Here is a 27,601-nt window from a genome sequence, read left to right as displayed (position 1 = left end):
ATCAAAAAAGGGACTCCCCACATTCACGGTGAACCGGCTATTAACATGGGGAACGATTCTTCTAAATTACGATTTTACACTAGAATATCTCTCCTCAAAACAACTTACACACGCAGTCTGTCAAGAAAAATCCCTGCCCAAATAGAACCTCTTGAAGACTTGGTAATCTCGGTGCTATATATTAATAGTGAAATGAAAACCATGATTAATAATATTATCTGCGAACTGCCGGTAACACTCCAAGAAATTAACGCAGAGTCCATGAATGACAATTTCATCCAAACCACTAAGAAGTTAATACTGGAGGATACCGTTTCAGACATTTTTCTGTTTGCGAAGAAGTGCTGCTATACAGTGAAAGTGTTGTCATCTCTAAAACCCTGCAGAAAAGGATACTCAAGGATTTTCATATTGGTCATCCAAGAACAAATTGGATGAAAATCCTTATGTTTACTGGCCATCTATGAACTAAGACATTACCAACATGGTGAAAACATGCAAATGCTGTGCTTTGGCTGCCCCTATAATGCATAAACCCTGGCCTAAAGCTGAACAACCATGGTCCAGGCTCCACATTGACTACATGGGAGCAGTAAAGGACTTACTACCTGATAGTAATAGACAGTTACTCAAAATGGCCAGAGGTCCTGAGATGCAGAAAACTGACCACAGCAATGACTACAAATTTTTTATTGGAGATGTTTGCTCGTTTTGGGGGTTGTGGACTGTCTGATCAGTGACAACGCTATCCAGTTTATCTCGGCAGAGTTCAGGGAATTTTGTGAAACATACCAAGTCAAGCATATCACGACTTCTCAGTACCATTCCAGGAACAATGGACAGGTCGAACGCTTCACCAACATGCTAAAAAGGGCGTTAAAGAAGGCATATGGCACACCAATGAAAAAGGCTCTCCAACAATTTCTCCAAGTTTATAGAATCATGAAAAATCCTAGCATACCAGATGCCGGATCTCCAGCTGAAATCATGTTTGGGTGGAAAATCAAATGAGTTTTTGATCAACTGCTGCCCAAACATGCAATGCAACACAGAACCTCTACCAATTTAACCTTGGCAATAAAGTCCATTTTAAGCATTTCAAGAACAACGTTTTGTCTTGGGAACAGGGCACGATCTCACAAAGAATCGGCAATGTCACATACATCATTCAGGGCCAAAAATTCAAACATAAAAAGCACCTGAACCAAATAAGAAAACGCACCCTCGAGAATCAAGCAGAACCACCACAGAAAGGTGTAGAGGCAATTGAGACAGTAGATGACGTTTTTAGCATAAAACCTCCACAAATCATGGCTGAACCAAGACACTCTGGAAGAAAGAGAAAGTGCACAGACCCCTTGCTGGTCTGCCCCAAAAAGAAAAAATTTCACACTTGGAGAAATCAGCTTGGGAAGGGGGTGTTGTGAGGGAACCACCCTCTGAATAAACTAAACCAGCGTCCATATATACCGGAACTCTTAACGATCCCAGGTAGGGCTCTAGTTCCGGAGTTAACCTTGATGCTCGGTAGAATGCAAACACTCTTTTCATTCTGTAACCCTTTGTTTGTCTTTTGTTAATACACATCTTGACTTGCACCGTTGTTCTGTTTTTATTGTGGCTAATTCAGAGCCATAACAGTTTACTAGTTGCATAAATGCAAATTTATTTTAATCATAAACCTAGTCAGGTTACAATATTTGAATATGCACTGGACTACTCTCACTTTATCACTGATAAGTCATTGGCTTTCTCTGGAATTTAAATAGCAATAAATCTACCCAATACTCTCTGTGCTCTTCCAGTGGACTTCAGGATGTTGTTCTCCCTACTTGGTCTTTCTATCTTTTCTGAATCTTCACGGCCAGTTTTGATGACATCAAGCGTTTTTTTTATGGGAAGGGGGATAATATTGGGTTATTTCATATCTACTTTAGTAGTTTCTGTTCTCTTGGTTTATAGGGCAATTTTCTTTACATTTATACAGTATTATTCTATTTCAGTTCACCTGTGATTCGTCCACGATTTTTTGGTCATGTGAATTAATTTCTGTATTTGAGGGTTTTTCTTTATATTTCAGATGTTTTTATTCCTTGAAATTATATCTGGCAATCTGATGTCCATTCCCAAGGTTTATCCTTCTTTAGTGGTGCACAGTTTGTGCATGTTTGGAATAAACCCTTGGTAATAATTTGCCAAGCCGAAAAAGCTTTGTAGTTGTGCTATGTTTTTTGGTGCTGGCATCTCTCTAATAGCGGTCACTCTGTTTGGATCTGGGCGTCTGCCATCTTTATCAATATGTTCTAGGTACTTTATTTTTTTGTAGGAGGAATTCACACTTGTCTTATTTGACACTAAATCAATAATTTTATATTCGACTGAATACTTGTTTGATATGGTTTGTGTGTTCCTAATGATGTCATCTAATATACAAAGGCGATGTCTAGGTCGCCCAGCACGACCTCTTAGAATATAGCAGGTGCTGCTTTGACCCCCAAACAAACTCTAATGGGCATTAATACAGAGGAGGTTAGCACTTTTGTTTTTTACAAGAATTTATAAATGAACTTCGCTCAAGTCGATCTTAGAAAAAACTTGCCGCAATTTAATTTTGTGAACACTTCCTCTGGGCTGGTTAATGGATAGTGGAATCTTCTAATGTCCCATTGAGTTTGGTCGAGAAGTCAGTGCAAATGCAGATTTCCCCAGACGTTCTTTTACATTGACTGCTGAAGCAGCCCACTCAGCAAAAATAATCTTCTTAGTGACATGCAATATGGTTTCCGTTCTGCTAGATATACAGCAGATGTGCTACCAGTTATATCTCATAGAATTAGTGAATCTCTTCTAGGGAAATTGCTCTTGACATATCAAACGCCTTTGATAGAGTATGGCATAAAGGTCTACTTCATAAGGTATCGAGCTATGGTATAGCTGGAAATGTTTTCTCAATTATTAAATCATTTCTGTTGGATAGGTTTATAAGAGTAGTGGTTGATGGGCAAGAATCAGAAGCTTACAGTATTAATACTGCAGTCACTCAGGGGTCCATTCTGGGCCCAACTCTCTTCCTGATCTATATCAATGATCTTCCAAATAACATCCTAAGATCATTCATTGACATTTATGCTGATGACACTGCCATCTATAGCAACACATCAAAGGCATAAATGACCAAGTTCTCTCTGTCTTTCTCTCTTCTGATCTTGAGCACATGTTACAATGGGGAAAGTGGTGGTTGGTTACTTTTAATGCATCTAAAACCAAGCTTCTATCTTTACATCATCACCGCTCTGATCCTTATCTGGCATCAATTGAAATGAATGGCTCTCCCCTTGGGGAGGCTCCATGTTTTGATAAGCTTCTGTGCTTGACCTTTACTCCTGATCTTAAATGGAACACATACATCAAATCCGTTGCCAAGGCCGCTGGAAAAATGGTAGGATCCTTCTACAGCTCCAGTAGATATCTCACTCCTGATACAATTCTTTACCTATATAAAAGCCAGGTACGGCCAATGATGGAGTACTGTTGCCACATCTGGACAGGAGCTGCTAGAAGTAGCTTATCCTGCTTTGACAGAGTTCAAAATAGACTTTGTAGCTTAGTGGGGGATGCCTTGTTCTCTTCCCTGCAACCTTTTTCCAACAGAAGAGACGTTGCAAATCTGTCTCTTCTTTATCGTTATTTTCATGGCAAGTGCTCGTCAGAGCTTCAATCTATGGTTCCTCTCTTGCCAAACTTTCACGAAAAACACTTGTCTAGACAAAACCACTATCAATGATTTCCCACTCTTTATCTTTGCCTAAACCTAAACGAAGATTCCATGAACAAAGCTTCTTTCTTAGAATTGCACGCTTGTAGTACTCTCTTCCGTTTGCCTGCTTTCTAGCTGACTACAATTTGATTGTCTTCAAGTTCAATGTAAACAAATTCTTGATGAACCGTCCCCCTAAGTAATCCAATTTACAAAATTTCCACTACTTATGATTACTATGTTATAATCCCATTAACTAATTTATACCCATTAACCCTTATTCTCAAGTAGCCTCCAGGCCTTGATAAGTGGTGACTCCTTTGTAAAAAACAAACATCCTATATATATATATATATATATATATATATATATCTAATGTTCGGCATCTTCATCAGTGGCCACAGCTGCCACGATTCTATCCCAGGTTATAGCTTTAAATTTGGGGTTATGTGTGTATGCGGCTGTGATTGATGTTTGCATGGCCCCCTCAATCTGCTGAGTAGTATGGGTGGTCTTTAATCTACTATGTCTTGATGGTGACGGGTATCGAGAGGTGCAGTTTGGTGTGGCATTAAGTTTTCTAGGAATGTGCTTAATCTAGAACCTCTACATTAGCAACCATTCTTTGAATGAAAACAAGCAAGGGTTCTTTGTTTTCCAGGACCTGATCTGAGAATATTTTTACCAGTGGCTGAGGGTCTACTCTAACCAATAAATCTGGGCACCCTAAAACAAACATCTTACAAGACTCCAATCCGTATATCAATGCCAGAGCCTCTTCTTGTATGGGGGTGTAGCAAGATTCTGCATCCTTCGTAAAGCGGGATCGAGCCCAAATCATTTTCCAGTGGTCCTTATCACAGTCAGGTCCTAATTGTGTTGGGCACTTGCAGTGTTTCTGAAACAGAAAATACCTGATACCAACCTTGCTATAGTCCGTTGAGAGGCAAATGGCCCTGTTCATTTCGAATGTTTTGACCCCCTCCTCAATTTTCCAAACAACGTTTTTTTTCACTTTTATAAAGCTAGTTTAGAGTAGCATCCCAATAGAATTTGTGAACCTTCGTGTGCAACAATTCTCGAAAGGGGGACATGATATCGACTTGTGAAAATGCATACGATGCCTGGTTAATCAATCCAAACTATGGTCTGACGCCGGTGATGTATGTCATTGTCATGAAGTTGAGAATGGCTTCAGTCATTTTTTTTGTTGGCCTTACACTATCAGCTGTTATTAAAAAGCCGGCAAGTTCGACTTCATCGCTTGCAAATTGGAACTCATCAGGATTGAAGACAATTCCATTTCTGTCGCAATAGGAAATATAGTCCACTGTGTGCCAGAAAGCAGATTCCATAGTTTTATCCCAGAGAAGGGTATCATCAATGCAACGAATCCTCTGGGGCATGCCTTCCGTAATGTCGTCAAACCAGTGAGTGTACCCATCATCAGAGGCGTGGAAACCTTGGGGTTATCTAAAGTACCGATAATAGCCTCACTCTGTTATGTTACCTACTGGTACTGGCTCGATGATGCCCAAAGCAACATCCCTATTTAAATCTTCCTTCACCTTCTTTTTCCAATGATGGGGGACAGGAATGGTACATCTGATGGTTTCATTTCTGGTGTGAATGTTATATCCAGTGGTCTCCCTGACATCACTTGTAATGGTTGATGGGATCAGGTATTGAAGGAATTTGATTTAAAGTGTTCCCATAACGACTGTTCCAAACGTTTCCAATAGGGGTAAATAGGATTCTTGTAGATTTGTTCAGAACCGTTTCTCTTTGGGGACATCCACATGGTGCTATTCCATTATTTGAGGTTGACATGTTAGCTTTCGATATCTAGTTTGGCAAGTCGCGAGGGATTAACTCTAAGTCTTCCAGTGCCGACTTGGATAAGTAAAACCTCTGATACATAAACGACTTGTTTGGTTTCTTTAAGGTCAACTTTAATACATGTAAAAATTATTCCCTTAATGTGTAGTAGGCCGTGTATGATCCCACATGTCCTATGGGTAGCTAGTATTAGACTAAGAACAATAGGCATCTCTTGTCTTTTCAATAATAAATTTTCGTTCTTGTTAGCTCCTTACATCAAGTGGCTTCATACTTTGTCTCGAGTAATTTCCATAAAAATATGTAAAATACAGCCTCTCCATAATGAATGACCATCCATGCATGTTGAGGAGCTACATACTTCCCAAGTTCAGCTGTTAATATATTTATGAGCATAGACAGAAAATGGTGAGGTAAAGCTTAAACAAAATCCTTCTATTATATAATTGTGGTTTCGGTAGTGACCATTAACAAATGGATGTTTCAGCAGGGAGAACAGTCCAGCTTTGTCAAAACCCATTCCTTACAATGGTAAGGTGTACTACTCCAGTAAGTGAAGAATAGTAAGACTATACAGGTTTGGTGAACTGTACACTTATCTAGCCGTGAAGATACCAATTAGCAAGTACTGTAGTATAATCTGCTAAACTACAGATTTGAGGACACAACAAAACAATTAACACCTGGACATAATTTTGTTCTTAAACATGTGACGAAGCTCTCTAGATTATACACATGGATGAATGATGGCATGGCATTTACATATACTTGAACATAATCGATCTAGTATGGATTCACCTAGACATATCTAATTCCATAGTCCTATTTTTTTTCACTGGGGTGGGGCATCACTGCTTATCAAGGTCAAAAGGTCACTTGGGAATAAGGGTTAATAAGTGTCAGGGGCTAATGAGATAACACTATGATTATGAGTCGTGTTTAATTATTTAAGAGGACGCCTCAACAAGAACTTGTTTACATTAGACTTGAAAACGACCATGTTTCAGTCAGCTTGGAAACAGTCTCGGTGTATTGTGTTCTACGAATGGGTATTATTAGGAGAGAAACTTTGCTTAATAGAATTTTCGTTTAGTTTTAGGCAGGGATAGAGAGAAAGTGAAATCGTTGATAGTTGTTGTAGCTAGATGAGTGTGTGTTTCAAATGTTTAACGGAGGGGGAGGGGGGCATAGGCAGAAGTTCAATCAAGAACCATCCATGAAAATAACGATAGAGCAGAAATAGATTGCAACGTCTTTTCTGTTATTTATTAGGCAGTTAACGCACTCCTATACTATTTGGTCTTCTGATAGAGTTCCTTATGGAAAATTCTTAAAGGCCTCAAAATACCGCACCTTCTTTTCAGGCAGACATTTTTGAAAGGCTTGTGACACATGGATATTAACATCTCAAACTCTCCCCAAATGCCACCTACTCTAAATACCTTGAAGGCAATTTTAGAATATTTCTTCTGATAAAAAAAGAAAACATGCAACTCCTATTCGCATAACAACATGCCATACCTGTTTTGTATTGTTTGTTTTAAAATAAGGGTGTTTACTTTTGTTGTGTGATGTGTCCTTAATTTGGTTCAACTTGTCCACGAAACACTAAACATTACAAACAACAAAGGAAGGGGGAAGAGTAGGAGTGGAAAAGAAGAAGAAGAAGAAGAAGAAGAAGAAGAAGAAGAAGAAGAAGAAGAACAACAACAACAACAACAACAACAACAAGTTCAATAATCCAGAGAATTTACATGGAAAAATAAGAGATGTGCCTGATGGCTTCAAAAACAATTTATTTTAGTAATTAATCAAATTCTGTGACTGAAATCACGTCTTCAAATTAATTTATAAATCGCAAAGAAAGCTAGACTAATCATGTTATTACTCAAATGCAAGTTAAATTGTAATTATTCAATTTATTTTAATTCCAAACAACAAACTATCTACTTTTTCCTTCAAAGGTACTCGACTGAATTCCAATATCTGGTTCCTTCCTATAAAATATTCACAGCAAGAACTCATCTTCTGCTACCAAAGCAAAGAATGTTGTTCTCCTTCTGTGTATATAAAGTAAAACAGAACTTTCAGAGTTTCTTCCCACAAACTTCCTGCTTGTGGTACACAATACCATGGAACTGCTTCCTTGCTTACTACAACATGGTCGTCATCAATGTTAACAAATTTTTAGTGAATCAAATTTTGTCCATTCCATTAATCATTTTCAATGTCTTCTTCATTATCCAACTAACAATCTCATTAACTATTATCCTCGAGTGGCTTTTGGCCTTGGTAAGTGGTGACTCATTAGCTTATAAAAATGGTCCCTCATCATCATCAAGTTTAATGCATATTCCCATCCTTCTCTTTTATTATGCTTCCATGAACTGGTGAAACAATCATTCTGGGATGCCACTCAGCTCCACCATGACAATCCTCTTGAAGGCTTCCATATCTTCAAAACTGGTTACGTTGATAATTTCTTTGAGGTTGTGGAAAAAAAAGTCACACAGTTACCGAACAAATGCATAAGGAGGTTGTTGTATTGCGGCGATATTCTTCTTGGCTGGAACGGATGCATGCTGCAAGGATTGTAAACAAGAGGGTTGTCATATCATGATATCATGTTAGATGCTAACATAATCTGCTTTTCTCACGTTTCCAATATATCACGCAGCACGCACTACTTATAGCCAGGAAGTTCTTTCATCTTTTAATATTTTTTCTTAGTTGCATTTATAGATGGCCGCTTAGAATGGCGGAAGTGAAAGCAAGTGCATGTCTAAGGCCATTATAAAAATTCGTTTTGTAAATGAGTTGACAACTGTGGACTCCATGTTAGAAACAGTTAAATGAAATGTCCTTCTGAAGAAGAAAGAGTAAACAACACTTTAAGGGTTCCTATTTACTTGCCTCCCCACGAGGGCAAAGTTAGACACAAGATCGGTTTTAATGTGACGAAAATCCAGCTCCCTCAAAAAGGGGCACCCTGGATAAGAACAAAAATAAAAATTCTCAGTCATGAAGGATTTCACCTCCACTGACCGAGGTGAATTGTAGTATCAGAACAGATACTACACTTTGTTCCTAGCCAAAAGGAGTGTCTATATATTAATAGGATAGCGTGTGTGTTATTAATTTTTGTGTGTCATGCTTACATCCGGGTAGTTTAATTGCTATGGACTTCTATTTCTTGTAATAAATAATTTTACGAAGAATTCTTCATAAGTTTTGGTTTTTGGTTTCGGTTTCGATTATAGCTGAAGGTACTCGAGTTATATATATATATATATATATATATATATATATATATATATATATATATATATATGCATATATTTTTTTCATAAGTTTTAGTTTCGGTTTCAATTCAAACTGATGCACCCAAGTCATATGGATATTTTTTGATTTTGAAATCGCAACTTTATAATAAATTAAAAAGCGATAGAACATAAACTCTATAATAATACAAACGAAATCTGCAAGAATTAAAATATCCTATTTAAGCATACTTTACAAGTGGGCTACGCCAGGCGTCCCTGCTAGCTAAAATAAATACTTTTGCAGTTTTAACAAAAGAGCTACAATAATATCAGAGCATCTCCATTTACACTGAATATCTACAGAATGCCAACATCAATATATTACATATGAATGAGTACCCTGTGGAATTTCTTCAGGTCCTGCTAATTGTTATTAAAAAAAATGGGAGGGGGCTGAACTGGAAATAGATTCCCGAGAGACGATATTAAACTTTACAGAAAGATGCCACACATCATAACAGACTCCATGGGTGATTTGGGAGAGAACGAGCTTATATACATCTTCTTACTCAAGCGGTAAAATCCAACTGATTGTAAAGTAAGAAACATATGGATACGCATGCTTGGAAGAATTAGTTCAACAACAAACTGTATTAACAGAACTTATAAAAAAATATTTGTTTTACTCCTGTTCACCCCCAAGCACAACATATTGCCACTAAAACGTAAGGAGCAATTGTGATTATGGGGCATATTTATAGGGGGGGGGTAGCAAGATATTTGTTTATATTACATTTAAATTTCTGCATGTTTGTACAGTCGCAGAAACAAGGAGTACAAAGACAAGTGGTCCGAAGAGAGAAGGTTGAAAGTTCAATTTTAAGTGTGGACGACTGAAAAATACAATTACGAAATACTTAGGACCTCTATTTAGTCATGGCTGATAGAACGAAAGCATGCTGCCTCTGTGAAGTAAATAAAGGGTTCTGGTAAAAATTCCATTCAAATTCCTGTGTTTGACAGAAACATTCCTGAGTTCGATAAGATTCACCTGAAAAAGGTCGGAGATTACATCGACTGAAACGTGAAAACGACACTCAAGATGAGAACAGTAGTCCGAAGAATCCAAATACGAGAGAAGAAATGAACTCGACAAAGCTGATTCCATAGTCCACTTGGTGGAAGGTAATGTGAGGGAGGGGGACTGTTGTGGATTCAAACCTTGGCACCAGTATAAAAAGCATAATTAAGCATAACACAAACTCAGCCTAGCAAATTCTATAATCCGCAGTGACATTTATTAGATCCATCACACACAGCATACAAAATCGACTTTGAAATCTAGTGGGGATATCCTCTTCTTTTATATACAGTCACTTTCTCACAGAAAAAACGTTGCTAATTTTTATTTATTCTATCATTATTTTCATTGCACGTGCTCGATTAAATCCAAATCTCTAATTGCCTACCCCTGTAAAAAGTTCACAATAAAAACTCATCAACATACAACCACTATAAATAATTTTCCTTTCTTTCCTTCTGTATCTAAAACTATATAGAACTTCCATGAGTAAATTTTCTTCCCAGCAACTACCATTCGTAAAAAAAACAATACCACGATACTGTTTCCCAACTGACTACAACATGTTCGTTTTACAGTCCAATGTAAACAAATTTTTATTTAGCTGATCTCTTAATTAATCAAATTTTGACCAATTCTAGCTCACTCTCCACCCGACAAACTCCTTAACTAACTCCTTAAGTGGCATTTGAGCCTTGATAAGGGATGACTCATTAGTACATTAAAACAAAATTCCCTGAAAAATGAGGAAATTAATTGTAAATAATAATATTCAGCTTTAAGCATGTATTTTCCACCTTTTTATTTACTTATGGGTCATCACTTATCAAGGCTAAAAGCTACTCGAGGATAAGGGTTAAGAAGATGGATAGATTGTAAATTGAATACTAATGAGGATTGAAAATAATGAATGGAATGAAAAAAATTTATGACTCATGATGACGATTTATGGCAAGTGTTTATTGAAGATATTTGAAGATAACAATGTTGTATTCCTCAGGAAAACAATCTTGTGGTAACGTGTTCCACATATACGAACTTGAAAAAGAAAGTGTTCATAGAAATTCCATTCAATGTTAAACGGAGGAATAAATTCATGTGGTGGAAAGATGAGTTCTTGCTGTGAATATCTTACAAGGAGATCTTGGTGAAAAAGTTTGAAAAGGAAATCGGATATTGAAGCTTAGTCAAGCACCTTCCATCTTGATAACTATAGAATATACAAAGACTGGCTACGTCTCTTTATGAGAAAAGGGCTGTGGATAAAGGAAGACATCATCTTCCACTAGATTACAAAACGGATTTTACAGAAACTTGTAGACATGAGTGAAAATATGTACCACTTAGTAAGTTGGTGTAATTTAAATAAATACAAATAATCGGGACGTGAACTTGTGGAAAAATCTGTTATGACATAAATAGTCGATTTTATGTAGAATCTATGAAGATTGTTGCGGACCAGGATATAAATATCCTAACTCGCTACAAAAGAAACGAATGAAACAAATGGAAAGAAGGAATCAAAACTCAATTGCTGGATAAAATAAACGTGTCGTTTATTTTCTGTTGAAAAATGAATGTTTTAGGTGCAACACGTGTTCATGTCTGCGCGTGGAAAAAAGAGTGAGTAATGTAGTGGAAATGGGAATGACAGTCCAGCGTGTAGACAAAGAAAAAGATAGAGGGTTGATATCAGTAAAGCTGCGCGCACATGGCGGTACTCGTCCATGTGGAAAAGTCTTCAGGCCACTAGCTGTGGACGCAAACTTGTCTGGTTGATGGACCAAAGCAAAAGGGAAAAAAGAGTGAGAAAGTCAATCCAGTTCATGGAGAGAGAAAATGTGTAAAGTGTACGTACTGTCTGTTGACTCTTGCCCCACGCAGTAGCAGGTGGCTTGAAGAGCGCAGGCGAGCGCCTCCCTTTCGGGAGGCGGCTGGTCCGCTAACCATTTAGGTCGGAAGCTGGTTCGAAAAGAAAGAAACCAGGTCAGGTCTCTTGCTTTTATAGTTGTTTCCGGTGGTGCATATGTGGATTTCCTTCAAAGGGGAAGTGACGTTGCTCATGTGTGCATACGTGTGTGCGTATGTGTACGTACATGTGTGTATTTAATTTTTATTTTTATTTCGGACTATTAGTCTCATCTTTTATTAGTTGTTGTTTTTGGATCTTTTTATTGGTTCACAATGTTTCGGCCAACTTCCTCTGGCCTTCGTCAGGTGGTAGAGGAAGTTGGCCGAAACGTTGTGAACCAATAAAAAAGATCCAAAAAACAACAACTAATAAAGATGAGACTAATAGTCCGAAATAAAAATAAAAATTAACATATAATGCTCATCTCAAAAAAATGAATTCCAATTAAGGAATAATATATATATACCAATCGGTATGGACCCGACTATGGAAAGATCAGATAATAAATAAACGTGGATTTATAAGATCAAAGAATCCAACGTTGATCGCCCTTCGGGGCCCGTGGCGCAGTTGATAGAGACGTTGAATCTCTACGGTTCCAGATGAACATTGTCTGAAGATAGCGGTTTCAATCCCACCCAAAGCGTGCCAGAGGTAATTGGTAAAAAATGTGGTGAGACGACAACAACTACGGATGGCAGTGATGGCTGAGAATGCAGTTAGGAGATTCGAAGTTCCTATCCGTCGCGGTTACCACCTGACGAAGGCCAGAGGAAGTTCGCCGAAACGTTGTGAACCAATAAAAAGATCCAAAAACAACAACTAATAAAGATGAGACTAATAGTCCGAAATAAAAATAAAATTAACATATAATGCTCATCTCAAAAAAAATGAATTCCAATTAAGGAATAATATATATATGTACATGCGTGTACGTTAGCGTGTGTGTGTATGCACGTGAATGTGGATGTATGCATGTGAATGTGGATGTATGTACGTGTGTGTACATGCGTGTATGTTTGTGTGCACGTATGTATATGACAAGAAATATGGCTTGAGATGTGAACGCGTGTTTTTGTGTGAGACTAGAAAGGCTCGCGCAAGTTAAGCAAAAGTGGCTTGGGGAAAGTGACAAATTATGCGAAGAAAGAAAGAGAAACAAACCATAACGAAAGGGATAGGTGAGGGTGATCGTTTGTTTTTTTCTTTAGCGAAGTAAAAAAAATTAATTTAAGAGGGAGAAGAACAGTTGAAGGAGAGAAAGAGAAAGAAAGCTGCCAATATACAAAATATAACTTTCAATATTTAGCTTATTTGAGATAACATAGATAATAAAAATAAAAATATTATACTTGCTTAACTTTATTTCATGGAGACTTGTATTTGCACGTGATATATTTGTAAATAATCCAGCAACAATAGATTCATTTAGGATATTTAAAGCATATAATTTTGGATTGTGTAGTGGACTTTCGGTCAGCGTTCAAGTTGTGGATAACTTGGCAAAGACTAAAGTTACCTCTCATGAAAGAGGAGAACTATTTATGGCACAATGAGAGATTCCATTGTGCACACATGGGCCAGTCTATTCTTTGGATTATGATTGGCTGAATCACCTGATTGGATATGCTTGTACATAAATACAAGCCCTCAGTCCAGCTCAATCTGGTGTCAGTCTTGCACATAAGCTGGACCCTTGGTAAGTGTTGCTGTTATTATTATTATTATTATTATTATTATTGTTGTGTGTTATTGACTACTACAGTTCTTTTGATTATCCTACATCTCCCCTCTTCCCTCCCCACGAGTAGGCTGGGTTGTATGAGAGGTGTATCTCTCTTTTAGGCCTAAGAGCTCGGGGAATCCTTGATGATCGAAAGCGTGGGGATATATGTGTGGTTTGTTGTTGGGGTTTGGTTGCTGTGTATGTGCTATTACAGGGAGACAGTGGGAGATGCAAGAATGTAGTATCGCTTGTTGGTCCTAGTGTTGCACTTGGTATTGGGGTTGGTGCAGGCTTGAGTTCGCATTTTCTGAGGAAACGGCGGTTCCTAAGTGTGATCCTTCCGGATCCGTTAACCCTGATTCGGTATCATCGATCTGGTAGGGAACTGATGATTTTTCCCGTTGTGTTCCATCTGCGATTGACTGGATTATGGATGGCTACGGTGTCACCAGCTTGTAATGGTGGAAGGTTGTGGCTTTTAAGTTTGCCTATGTTATCTTCTGTTGCGGGAAAAGGGAGGTTTTTGGGGTGATTTGGCAATTGATCTACACACTTTTTAGACTCGGTGTCTACCTCTTCATGTTCGTCTGATAAAGGGTTTGGAAAATGTTTGTGCAATATTCCCACATCGATGCAGGCTGCTCTGCTGAAATAAAGCCGTTGTATGCCCTTGCATATGTAGAGGGCTTGTTTAGTTGTTTTCCCTCTGACCACAAACTCAACTGGTAGCCAACCCTGACACATGAGTGTGAAACCTCCAACTGTTCGTATGATCTTTCTTGATTGGACAAGACTAATCTCTGTGAGGCCCATTTTGATTAAATGCTTTGGTCCCCCAAGACAAATGGCGGCATCACTGTCGGGAAAAACCTTTAGCGTTGTACTACGACTCCTAGGGATATTGACAGCTTGTCTGGGATCTGGTTTTGGTGAGAATGGGATTACTGATGCATTTATTTTAGTTAACAGATCACCTTCTGTAGTCATAATCTTGCCCCTCATTTGATCGAATGTGATATTGGCCATGAGTGTATTCATGGGAGCTTCTTGGTCTTCAAAACTTTTTATCACTGCCGGGCGATATTTCTTTGTCCGGCACACTGCTGAGAAATGGTTAAGTTTCCCACAAGTGTTGCACATTTGATTCCATGCCGGACATGTTAAATGGTGGGCACTTGTCCTTGGAGTACCGTGTTGGTGACTACCGCAACCTATGCAGGTTTGATGGGGTTCTTTATCAGCAATGTTATCGTTGTGAGTAGCAGTAGAGCTAGTGCGAATATTGCCTCTGCTAGTCCGTACAGCACTGTTTTTTTTTTGCCTGCGATATGTTGACATCCGGACTATAGCTATGTCTGAGGTATCAGTCATTGTGGTTTGGTCTCGTAGTGCAGACTCAAATGCCTCAGCATGACAAATATTTTGGTTGAGAGTTCTTAGCAACCCGGCTTTTGCCAGTAGATCGGTCTGAAGCGTATCATTCGATATCCCTTTGATGAATTGGTCCTTGATGTAAATGTCGGACAGGTCGTGATCGCAGTTGGGGCATGAGAAATTACAGTCTATGGCCGTGGACCTAAGACGAACAAGGTATTGTTGGATGGGTTCATCTTCATGCTGTAATATAGATGCAAATGTCATCCGATGGACCATGGGATTTGATTTTTGAGTTACCAATGCTTCTGTCATCTCTAGCAGCTTGTCTGGGTTGGTGGTGAAGAACTTAGGGTACGTATTTATGATTGCGTTTTGGACGGATTCATCAGCGCAACTGTATAACTGGATATTGGCCTGAGAAGTTGGCATGTCCGTTATTCTGGTGAATACATCCCAATCAATCCGAAATTTTCTGAATTGTTGAGGGGTCATTGCGAGATGAAGTTGGGGAGGCCTGGCAGCTGGTGCCTTAGCATAGGTGGTCTGGGTAGCGGGCTCCTTGGCTTGTCGAAGGATAGACAGAGCTTCTCCCATTGTTGTGATTCCCAATTCTCTTAGCATGACTCGATCCATTACTTGAAGGTTTTCTTTCCTCAGTTTTTCCTTCACAAAAGTTGCAGCGTAGCTCTTGGTGGAATCGGCAGCAATGCCTGCTTTGAGGAAATAGTCTTCCCAATCTTCTGTCTCAAATCCTGTTCGTAGCGCCATATTGGATTGTGTAGTGGACTTTCGGTTAGCGTTCAAGTTGTGGATAACTTGGCAAAGGCTAAAGTTACCTCTCATGAAAGAGGAGAACTATTTATGGACCAATGGGAGATTCCATTGTGCACACAAGGGCCAGTCTATTCTTTGGATTATGATTGGCTGAATTACCTGATTGGATATGCTTGTACATAAATACAAGCCCTCAGTCCAGCTCAATCTGGTGTCAGTCTTGTGCATAAGCTGGACCCTTGGTAAGTGTTGCTGTTATTATTATTATTATTATTATTGTTGTTGTTGTTGTTGTTGTGTGTTATTGACTACTACAGTTCTTTTGATTATTCTACATATACATAGTCATCTAATATATGAAGTTAAGTCAATGACTCCTACCCCTCTATTAATGCTTGATATATTCCATAAAATCAACTAGCTATACGTAGGACGTGATGAATTATGGGAAGGATGAAAGAGCGTATAAAACCTAAGCAAAGCTAAGAAAGAATACTTGTTGTTTTTTTGTTTTATTTTTGTTTTTGACATTATCAAAATGAAAAGAAGTTTAAAAGTAGAGGAGCCGGACAGTTTGAAGAGAGAGATAGAAAGAGAGGGAGAAAGAGAGTGGGGATAGAAAATAAGGAAAAATAATACACAAAATAGAAGTTATAATATTTCGCTTATTTTGGGCGACATTTTGATAAGCTCATGTTGCAACTCCTGATTCTACTGTTCATTCTAAGTCTGTAAAATAAACGTTAACAAGAAAAAGAAAAAAAACGAACACCGATAACATTTAAAGTTTAAACATATTTCTTAATAAAAAGTAACAACAAATATATTGTTTTAATAAAAAGTTAGTGTAGAAAATTGTGAGTAAAACAATTTTCTTTTATGCTTTGTTTTAAAAGATAAACACAAAGATATACACACAAAAGTGCGCGCGTGCACACACAGACACAGACACAGACACAGACACACACATATATGAATATGTATGAATAAAATATCAATACGAAAAATATATAAATATCTTTTCTGTATTTATTTCCTATGTGTTGACGTGTATTTATTTCCTATGTGTTGACGTGTAGGAATACAAAAAGTCTTTTGAAAAAATGTTTCTTCCAAAAGCACATATTTTCGACCGATCCTTCGGTCCTCCTCAGTGTGAATATATATATATATATATATATATATATATATATATATATATATATATATATATATATATATATATATATATATAACAACAACACCTTGACATTTCCAAAGACGAATTTATAAACATATTAATAAAAAACACCTCCATTTTAGCCGTTTCACATTGTAACCTGCGCTTTCCAATCATAGAATCCCTACTCATTCGCATAAACAACCTGACCATCAATCAGGCTCAATATGAGAGGGAGAGCACGCTTAAGTACTTTAACGATTTTAAATGATTTTAACCGACCTTTTCAATAAATTATTGAAGCGCAATTTTTTAATTCATCACTCGTTTGAAGACGACTCATGGAAGTCGAAAACTTTTGCGACTATGTCAAATTTCTTTTTACACTCCAACAGAACGTTCGAACATTGGCCAAATGGAAAAACGGATTGCAAGAGAAACAAACAGGAATTATCCCTGCTGTTCAGTGAACACACACACACACACACACACTTATATATACAATAATTTCTACAGCCAAACAATGTAACAGCTACAAGAGCCATGGACTTCCGGTTTGTTGACTGTCATGGCTCTTATGGTTGCGACATTGTTTGGCCGTGGAAATTATTATATAATCTCTCACATTCTGAATATATATATATATATATATATATATATATATATATATATATATATATATATATATATATATATAGTAATGAAATAATTCTACAACTTTTCTCAATCTAGATACAATCAATTTTCGATTTCAATACAGTTACTGATTCTGATTGTTTTTAAATTTCTAAATATTTAACTATAGAGTTTGTTTTTTCAATATTCGAATTGCTGTAATGTTATGAAAAGGGACAGACCCCAGTAAGTAAGAAAGCAATCTAGATAAGTTGAAAAGGATATTTGGAAAAGGTTAGAATCGAACCCAGTAAGAAAAGTTAAAAAAAAGAAAACACATTGAAATCCTAGGAATGCAGAATGATTGTCATTGTTCTTGCAAATAACTAAGTATTATTTATGTCAGAGACAGATATTTAATTTAAGAACGCAGTCGATTGTTCATTCTTTTAGAAATAACTGGATATTAAATATGTCAGTTAAGAGAATGGACAATACGAGTTTCGAAATAATGATTAACAAATAGGTTAAATGATACAATGCAATTGAGGAATTCTTTGTTTGCCAAAAGTGTGTTTGGACATACATAGGAAAAATCCACGTGAATAAATTTCACATTGCGAACCACGCCTTTGACATCATCAAGACAGGACATTTCCAATATATTGAGACAGGAAGAGAGAGTCAGACTGGGAGCTGATGCCCTTTAGAGGCGAAGGGGGGAAGAGGAGACGATGTAATCGTAAATGCTTGAATCCCTGACCACTATCATCAGCCTGCCGGATGAATAAAGAATCGCCATCTATATTTTGTCTTCGTGTCGTCATTACAACAAAAAGGTAAATATGTTTTATCTATCATCTTGTAAACGAACTTTGTATAACTCCCTTCAAGTATTATGTGTCCCCTCCGCTATCATCAATAATATATCTATCTGTGTTAACAAGAACTGCTGCATAAATGTCCCAGCTCTGTATTAATTGGTTGGTTGTTTTTGTTTTACTGCACATCAACCCTTTTCAGGTTATTTAATGCCGAATCCAAAGATTTTGAAGAAAATTCTTTTAATAGAATATATTTATTGTTTTCAAGTCGGTTTCTATTTAACCCATAGTTTAGACCCTAACAGGTACTACCACTCCGGGTCAGAGTGAACCTGGGAGCAATGGCAATTAAAAGGTGGCTCCAGACCCCCCCCCCCCCCCAAATCCCGTAATCTGGGGCCTCAGCACTAGATATAGTTTAAGGTCATATCCAAGACCGTCCAGCTCCGTATTAATAAAAATATGAAGTCCCCAGGAATCAGCACACTCTCCATGCATTTTCTGCATATATTTTCGCAAATATAAAAATGTTATTGTTATTGTCAGTATAACACATATGTAGGAGATTGATTTGTTTTGCTGTTGTAAAAAAGAAAAACTACATACAGATAGTAATAATTGTATTACTACTACTACTACTACTACTACTACTACTAATAATAATAATAATAATAATAATAATGATAATGATAATAACTGCAAATTTGTAGATTAACACCCTCAATTAAAAAGAAAAGACATGTTACTTTTCAGGTGATTACGTGTGAACACTTTGAAAAAACTTGGTCGAAAGAAAAACAGGTATTTTAAAATTTAGAGTGGAAAGTTTGTTTCGTATATAAATTTAAGGTAAAATGATCATCATTTCCGACTTATTCTAACTGATGCAGCAAGATGTATGTTTACATTATATTTTAAATTTCTGCACGTTTATTTACGCCAGAGAAACAGGGAGTAGGGAATGAATTCTAAAGACATAATGGTTATGTTGTATCCAACATAAATCCAAGTTTCTTTGTCAGCAGGGTGTGCAACATAAATCCAGGTTATTTACATGCCCATATAAGTCTGATTTCCCCGTCGCCAGTGTCGGTGACATCGAAGGGCCGATGATAAATAAGACAATTCGGTGGTATACTTACAAGAGAAACAGGGAGTAGGAAAGGAATTCTAAAGACAAGTAGTTTTAGAAAAAAAAATATTAAAATAGAAAATCTTCCAGCACGTAGTAACCTCTACAGTGAAGGAGAGTGGCATTTGCGACCAGTTGCGTTGGTTGGAAGCAAGTTCATCAGAGCACATTCAATAAAAGTCCATGTAAAACCCTTATCCCTGAGTGGCTTCCGGGCCTTCATAAGTGGTGATCACTGTGTAAAAAAAAAAAGCACAGAGATACAACACTGCGGCAATGTGGTATGAATCAGAACTTTACAGACAGTAACCTATTTGGTTAGACATTCCTTTTTGTACTTTTTTGCGTTTTCAATTTAACACCATGACAAGAAAAAAAAAAGAAAAAAGTATAAAATTCTGAAGACGGCATATAGCGTCGAAATATTAATTTCAAACAAGTAAATTTATTTCATTTTTATAATATTGCGTTGTAATTTGGCTTTCAAATGTATCTCATACATATTTTATTTTAAAATTCAATCGATGCTTCTATCATGAAATACACAACCCTGACTTTCATATCACGTTCGCCAAACGCATTCTTCCAGCATTTCAAAATAACACTACAGACAACACTCGGACTCTTTACTAACTGTTTTTTTTAATTTAACATTATGACGAGGAAAAAAAGAAGAAAAACTGTATACAATTCTGAAGATGACGTATAGTGCCGAAATATTAATTTCAAACTATATTTGTTTATTTCAATAATATTGCGTTGTAATTTGACTTTCAAACGTATTTCATAGTGTTTTATTTTAAATCAATCAATTGTTAAATTCGACACACTGCTGCAAAAAAACTTGCTACTCCAAATCTTGACGCTCTGCTGTCAAAACTCAACTCTAGACACACTTCTGACAACATTTGCTACTCTGACATCCAAATCCAAAATGAAACCAGTTTCTGAAAAATCAGACTTTTTATCTCCAACCGGAAGCATCTTATTTGCATGAAAGGTGACAATATCACAAGCATATAGAGAGAAAAGGCGGCCATTTTTTTCTTTTTCTTCATTCTTTTTATCTGCACAGAATTGTACAGATTGCACAAAAACAGGTTTGTATTAATTTTTTAAGTCATTTAATAATTAATTACAGAAGAGCAACTGATTTTGCCTTTGGTAGCACAGTACCCCAAGAGGGAGAAGCTTGTGGTTGGTGTACTAGCACAGATCTGCTAACAATACTCCATACAGGTGAATGGTAGCTTTATAGGATACACAATGCTAACAGGTGCGGTGCGTGAAGTTTTCGGGCCTTGTAGATGGAGCCTAACTGCTTTCAAAGCTTTGTTTATTTGTCAACTTCTTAATTGTTATGGAAGAAGTGGTTGCTCCTCCATATGAAGATAGAAATCTATGGAAATTTGAAGTGTATTATAAATGTCCATTGTATTTCAAGTTGATTAAATTAACGCTATTCTGACACACTTTCTTAAGAGATTAAAAGACATTCTTGAATGAAAGGTTTCATTGATAATCAAAAAGTAAGACAAGACGATATAAAATATTGAAAAAAGAATGTGAATATAGAAAGGTCTGAAAAGGAAAATAGAATAAGAAAAAAGTAGGAAAGAAAATGTGATGAAAAATAAATAATGAAAACAGGACGACGAAAAAAAAAACAGAAGACAAAGACAAGGAAATGGGGGGGGGGAAGATAAATTTATTCGTCTTTTTCTCTCCTCAGTTCTTCATCTTCTTTGTTTATTCTTAATCTTTTTTCTTCTATTTTTCTTTCATTATTTTTTCTTTTATTTATCATTTTTCTGTCTTCTTTATCCTTTTCTTCTTTTTTTCTTTTTTTTCTTTATTTTCCTTCTTTTTATTCTTTTTAAGTCATCTTTTTCTGTTTCTTGTTTCTTTCCTCTTCGTCCTTTTTAATTTTTTAATTTTGTATTCTTTTTCTTCTTCTTTTTCTTCTTTTTCTTCTTCTTTTTCTTTTTCTTCATTCTCATATTCTTCTGTTATGCATCTTCTATTCGTTTTTTCTTCATCTTTTTCTTCTTACTTATTTATAGACAAATAACTTTATGATGACGACTTATGTTAATTTTAAATCAATTCAAATTATTTTCAAAACAATAAGATATTGAACATAGGCAAAATCAATTATAGTTTCTATCGAAAGAACAATAAAAAGCGTCAAAAGAACGCCGAAAAAATGTTTATAGAAAACAATAAGAATATACACACTGCATTGCAAATACTGCATTACAAATACTGCATTGCAAATACTGCATTAAAAATACTGCATACAACCACAGTAAAAGGTGCACCTTTACCAGTTAAAAGCTTAATGAGCCTACGAAGAGAAGAGAAGAGTCTATGTGTACAAAGAATGATGATGTAAGAAAGTGAAACCTGGCAAGTGAGAGTTGAGGACATGCGTTGCATGTAGATAAATGGTATGAGAATGATATGATGGATATGTAATGTAAGTCTTAAAGAAAAGCTTAAATCTGATGACTTTAGACAAAAGTTAAATCTGGGCAGTGGAAGATATGTGCAGAAAAGGAGATAGTATGGTTTCGTATGGTCATGTTAAAAGATTGAACGAGAGTTTGTGGGCTAGTAGATGTAGAACAGTTGAGGTAGTAGGACCAATCAGCATGCAAGGTCAAGCAAAATAGGAGCGATAAATAAAAACCTGGCCAGAGATAGGTGAGTTTGAAAGTCAATCTCTAAAAGTTGTGCAGTGCACGCCATACTGTAAAACGAATGCAAAACTGATGATGATGATGATGATGATGATGATGATGATGATGATGATGATGATGATGATGATGATGAAACCAAATATTAAATATTATAAAATATATTTAAAAAAAAAGTCAATCCTCATAAAATTAAAATACAAAAATGAAATGAACTAAACCAATGAAATGCATACTATACAATACTGGAAAAGGAAAGGAAAATTAATGAAATACAGACGCCTACATCTTAGTGCTGTACAAGATGGCCGATATATTTAACATTAACAAAGGTGATCACTTCTAACATAGACAAATAAATCATACCAAATAATATCAAAACACACCTTAATCCCAACAAACAAATTCAAACAAACAACCAACAGAAATAAAATCCAAAGTAGAAGAATTATTAGAACACCACATCCAAACAGCAATAATAGCAAGAACATAAAATCAGTCATGGGACTGCATAACTGCGCATGACAGCATTAGTCTTATCTCATACTTATCCATATTATACAAGGTACCTTCAATAAGTTTCCAGACTTTTTTCATATTGGCACTTTTATTGATGGAACACACATGAAACTCTAGTCACTTTCTAAGTAATCTCCCCTGGCTGCAATGCACTTGTTGTACTGTTCCAACAACTTCTGGAAGGCCCCATGGAAGTCCTTTTATGTGAGTGTGTCAATGACCCTCATCCCAGCTTCTTTCACCTTCTCAATTGTCTCATAATGACAGCATCTAAGGTTTTTCTTGAGCTTAGGGAATAACTAAAAGTCACAGGAAGCAAAGTCTGGACCATAGGAAGGGTGAGGAACTGTCTTGGTAAAATAGTCTGTGGCAAGGATGGTGTTGTGGACTGGTGCATTCATGCAAATCTTCCGCATCTTCAGTTCCTTGTGAATAATTGTGTGTACAGTTCCTACACTGACACCAAATTGTGCACTTATTGTCTCTATAGACACACGACGGTCCTATTCATGAAATTCTTTATTTGGTCGATCAACTGTGGTGTTTTGACTTCCTTACTCCTCCCACACCTTTCATCATTCTTCACAAACTCCCTGACTCCCTTGAATCTCTTATGCCACTCAAAAACTGATGCTCAATTCATGCAAGATGGTTCAAAAGCAATCTGAAGCATTCCAAACGTTTCTGTGGCATTTTTCCAAGTTTAAAACAGAATTTTATTGCATATTGTTCTTCTAAAGTGTCCTCCTATTCAGATTGCATTTTTGAAATTAACCAATCAGGCTTTTGGAGGGTGTATTCCAATTCCTGCTGTATCTGTTCGTTTGAACCTGAAATCATAAAAATTGCCCAGGCATCTCATAAGATGTATAGCAATAACATACTGAATTTTCAAGAATCTATGATAATTTTAAATGCCTGTACAAAAAGTCTGGAAACTTATTGAAGGCACTTCGTATAAAGTATTCCTGAAGTTAATGCTATGAAAACCTTGATAATTCAAAAACAATTTACTTGATCAGACTGAAATTTTGAATGATGCTTATTCTTATGAAAGGGGATTACTGTTGTATACTGGCGTGTATATAACGAGTGTATAGGTAACGTGTCTGTGATCGTCTATATCATGTGTTTGTGATCGTCTATATAATGTGTGTGCACATATATTTATAATTGTATATCTATAACAGAGTGTGGACGTGCATATGCAAATACCGAGCCGTGTACGAAATGATGTCACGGTAAGGAAAAAGATAAAAGACTATAAAAAAGATAGAGATCACGTTAGAGACGTGAGTGACGTCCGGTCGTAACAAGAAGTCATGCGTGGCGGGAAAATGAGGAAATAAATGCCGTTCTTACAAAAAAATAAAAGTCGAGTAATCACTTGTCCTATATTCCTTGCGATGTACTCTGCTACAAAGTGTTTTTTTTTTAATTTTTTTTATTACATTTTCACTCCAAACAAGGCACATTGCCACTTTGGTGTAGGGGGCTACTATCAGGGGCAACAACTACTGGGATACTATGTTGGGATTTGGGCAGCAAGATGTTGGTTCACGTTACACTTGAACTTCTGCATGTCAGTATTGTTGGGGAAGCAGGGACCGGGAATGGAATTCCAGAGTCTAGCGGTTCTGGGGAAGAAACTACTGGAGTAGAAAGATCTTTTACATCTAGGGATCTCTACTATGTGGGGGTGGGATTTAGCAGCCTGTCGGGTTTGTCGAGGGTGTCTACATCGTGGGGGCACAAGTGTCTGCAGTTCGTCAGAGCATTCACCATTAAAATACTTGTAGAACAGGTAGAGGGATGAAACATTTCGTCAATGGGACAAAGGCTGAAACCTAGATAACAGTTTAGGACCTATCAGATTGGCGACTCTCTTTTGAACCTTGTCTAGGAGCGAGAGACTAGTAGCAGATGCGCCAGCCCAAATGTGACAGCAATACTCCATACATGGGCGAATGGTAGCCTTATAGAGGTACAGGATACTTTCGGGTGTTAGTAGTTTTCTAGCATGGTAGAGAGAGCCTATACCTTCTTCGCAGCAGCCCTGGCAATGCTTTCAATGTAATTGTTCCAACTCATGTTTCCTGTGAACGTTAGGCCAAGCAGTTTGAAAGATGTACTCTCAGATAAAGAGTCACTGGCAATTGCTATTGGTGGCAGAGAAGGTTTCTTGTAATTATTGAAGGAAACCAGTTTAGTCTTGGTAGCATTGAATGTGACCATCCATTTTTGTCCCCATTCCACTACAGATTGGAGGTCATCCTCTAGTGTTTCTGCCAATTCTTTAGATATGTGTTCAATTGTTTTCCCGTCATGCCTGTTATAGAATGTGGCGTCATCAGCATATATACCCATCTCAGAGGCAATTTTGTCGGGGAGATCATTAATGAATATTAGGAACAATAGAGGTCTAAGGATAGACCCCTGAGGCACTCTCGCATTTATATCATATTGTTTAGATGTACGATCGTCGAGGACAACCTGGATTTTTCTTTTATCTAAGAAGGATTTAATTATGTTAAGTATTCTACCAGTGATACCGTATGATCTAATTTTCCTGAGGAGACCCTCATGCCATACCCTGTCAAAAGCCTTAGATATATCTAGAGCTACCGCTTTGCCTTCCCCCGCTTTGTCCAGTGAATGGTATATACATTCAGAGATTACAGTGAGGATGTCTGCTGTGGAACGGGCTTGTCTAAATCCATATTGTTTATCAGTCAGAAGTTTAGCATCTGTAAGGTTATGGACTAGAGCATGGTTAATTAAGGTCTCAAATATTTTGGCGAAAAGTGGGAGGAGGCTAATGGGGCGATAATTTAATGGGTCAGTTCTTTTGCCAGAATTCTTGAAAACTGGTATCACAGAAGCAGTTTTCCAACAGCCCGGAAAGCAAGCTTCATTAAGGCATTTGTTGTAGAGTTTGGAGAGAACTGGAGCTACTTTGGCTGAGCACTTTTTTAATAGCACAGCTGGGATGAGATCGGGTCCATATGTTTTTGAAGTGTCAAGGTTTTTTATGATAGCATGCACCTGAGCAGGGGTGATTTTTAGATCCTCTAGCGTGGCGTCTGTCCGCATAGGAAAGTCAGGCAGGGGGTGGTTGGAAGGGTCCAGTGTGGAGTTTGAGGCGAACCGACTGGCAAGCATTTTAGTCTTCTCGGTTGCTGAGCAAACAACCTCATGATTATTGGTTAGTGGGGGAATTGTTGATTGCTCATTATTTACTACACTGTTGTAGATTTTCCAGAAGTCACAAGTTCCTAGTTTTTGTGCTTCAATGTGTTTTTAAATGGTTTCCGTAAATCTTTTTCCTAACAAATACCCCGGATAACTTAACACTAAGTGAGACTAACCTACACTCCTCCATCCCCTCTAACTACTTTAACATGCCTGCCTATCTCCCACTCTGCCGTTAGGACTCTGACAGACATATGCACGGACTTGGAGTCTACATTCATAATACCCTTCCCTTGACTAGAGAAACAAACCTAGAATCGGATGATCAAACCTTTATGTGCTTTAGACTAAACATACAACATAACATTAGCTACTTTTATTTTCTCTACCACTCTCCCACAACCCAGGACTGCACCATAATAAACAAAGTCTCTGACAGCATAGACACAGCACTCTCCCTTGACAGTGCACAAACGAGACCACCGAATGGTTCAAAACTGCAATCGAAATGCATGTTCCCAAGCACAAATTTTATAGCAAGCCCCACTCTCCCCAATGGTTTACTTTGACTTGCACAACTGCCATTGCTCAAAGGCAGCATGCATACCGCAGATTTAGTCGACATAAGTCCAGTTCCAACCGACAGAAGTACATAGAAGCCATAAGTAACATTAAGAAAGAAATAGCGACAGCTAAAGAGAATTTACGGAAACCACTAAAAAAATGCAACGAAGCACAAAAACTAGGAACTTGTGACTTCTGGCAAACCTACAACAGTGTAGTAAATAATGAGCAATCAACAATTCCCCCACTAACCAATAATCATGAGGTTGTTTGCTCAGCAAACGACATGGCTAATATACTTGCCAGTTGGTTTGCCTCAAACTCCACACTGGACCCTTCCAACCACCCCCTGCCTGACTTTCCTATGCAGACAGACGCCACGCTAGACGATCTAAAAATCACCCCTGCTCAGGTGCATGCTATCATAAAAAAACCTTGACACTTCAAAAGCATATGGACCCGATCTCATCCCAGCTGTGCTATTAAAAAAGTGCTCAGCCAAAGTAGCTCCAGTTCTCTCCAAACTCTACAACAAATGCCTTAATGAAGCTTGCTTTCCGGGCTGTTGGAAAACTGCTTCTGTGATACCAGTTTTCAAGAATTCTGGCAAAAGAACTGACCCATTAAATTATCGCCCCATTAGCCTCCTCCCACTTTTCGCCAAAATATTTGAGACCTTAATTAACCATGCTCTAGTCCATAACCTTACAGATGCTAAACTTCTGACTGATAAACAATATGGATTTAGACAAGCCCGTTCCACAGCAGACAAATGCATATATAAATTATTAAAATACACATAATTACAAATTACAAAATGAAATAAGAAATTTAAAAGAGAAGAAATAATAAAGTTAGTATTTTTTAGGACGAGGATGGATTAGGATAACACTTATCTTGCCACGAGCACTATGACTATTCCAGTACCACGGATAACCATATTTGGTGAAGGGGTGAAGTGATTTCTTGGGTCTATGTGTGTAAATGTGTGTAACGTTACACGATCTGGGATCATGTTTATAATGTACTTCGAGTAGATGCGTGGATGTTTCACATATAACTACTGTTCACATGGAGAAACAAAAAGGGACATGGACAGTTTTTTACAAACAATGAAGAAAGAAACAAGGAGGAAAGGAAATTTGGAAAGAAGTATAAAGGTTTCTTA

The sequence above is a fragment of the Euprymna scolopes genome, chromosome 27 (genome assembly GCF_053919585.1).
Source record: "Euprymna scolopes isolate OS-2025 chromosome 27, ASM5391958v1, whole genome shotgun sequence".
NCBI classification, from domain to species: Eukaryota; Metazoa; Mollusca; class Cephalopoda; order Sepiida; family Sepiolidae; genus Euprymna; species Euprymna scolopes.
This window is presented reverse-complemented; position numbering follows the sequence as displayed.